The sequence below is a fragment of the Amblyraja radiata genome, chromosome 1 (genome assembly GCF_010909765.2).
Source record: "Amblyraja radiata isolate CabotCenter1 chromosome 1, sAmbRad1.1.pri, whole genome shotgun sequence".
Taxonomy (NCBI): Eukaryota; Metazoa; Chordata; class Chondrichthyes; order Rajiformes; family Rajidae; genus Amblyraja; species Amblyraja radiata.
Window position 1 is genome coordinate 108,191,403 of NC_045956.1, and position 1,347 is coordinate 108,192,749.

Below are 1,347 nucleotides of genomic sequence, written 5' to 3' on the forward strand. Positions count from 1 at the left end.
CAATTTATAATATGGAACAAAAGTGGTTTAATTTCTGCTTTGTGGTTATAAGATTGCTGTGATCAACAAAAAAAGCTTCCTTTGATTTAAAAATTGTTGCATGGAAATGCAATTTTAAGCAGCTGGTTGTTTAGTATGTGTAATGAGATGAGTTGTGCACACGTCAAGGTACAACACGTATTAAAGTACTCTTACAGCACTAGTCTCTGCAAGGTGTTACAGTAACTAGCAGCTACTCGCACTAAATTACGTAAGCAAACTCCTGGTAATATAAACTGCATAGTAGGTGGAGCTACTACTAACAAGCACTACAATTGGTTAGTAGGCAGTAACCAATCTACATCTTTCCTTGTAGAAACAAAATAAAGCATAAAGTGGCTGAACACTACAGTAGCTGAAACGCTCATAACGCATATGGGGAAATATAAATGGTTACACAAAATCACCGTATCTGAGGGGTGGTCTGCTGACCCGTCCGGCATGTGTGCGGTATGAATCCACGTCTCCTTTCACCGGTGAAGTGACTGGGGAGAGGACCGGGGATGTAACCAGGGACGGCACTGGAGACCCGTCTGGTGGAGGTGGTGAAATAGGCGAGCTGGGCGCAGAACGCCGTGGAGAGGCCGCGGGGGACACAGTCTCTGGCTGTGGAGTCGCAGGACGCGGTTCCTTCACAGGAAGGAGATGTTTACGGTTGCGTCTAAATGGCCCCGTCTGTGCTTGCGAGGTTCTTTGGCAGGGCTGTGGATGTGACCCAGACGGCTATAGTGACCTGTCCACTGGAGAGAGCTTTAAGTGGCTTGGTGGACTTGTCAAAAAAACGTTTTTGTGCATCACGCTCCAATTGTAGTTGTTTCTGGACCACGGGAGGAGAACGAACCTGTGGCTGCAAAAGCTGCTGGGGTACAGGCAGGGCAGCGCGGGTTTGAAGAGACATCAGTAGGTATGTTGCAAAACCTACCTTCAGCGACGCTGCAGATCTGTCGCTGCCCGTGTGCGCGACTTTGGCGCCTTTGAGAGGGGGGCGGGTTTAAAACGTGATTTTTTCTCGGCTATTCAAATCGAGGTTGTTCAGCCTACTTAGTTGCTGACGAAAAATCGCTGCGAGGTTCGTTCGCTGCAGCTATTTTTAAACTAAATTGGTTAATTTAATTGTTATAGAAGGTTAAAAATCATCCTCTAAACCCACGACCGCCACCAACGGGACGGATCTCATGTAGGGGACAAGGCAAGGTAGGTTATTTATTTTTACATTAAAAAGTGCTTCTTAAGATCCCTTTATACAAAATGTTATGTTGCGAGTAGCTAATTTGGGGGCCCATTAAATCCCGCAGTATTTTTCTGGGC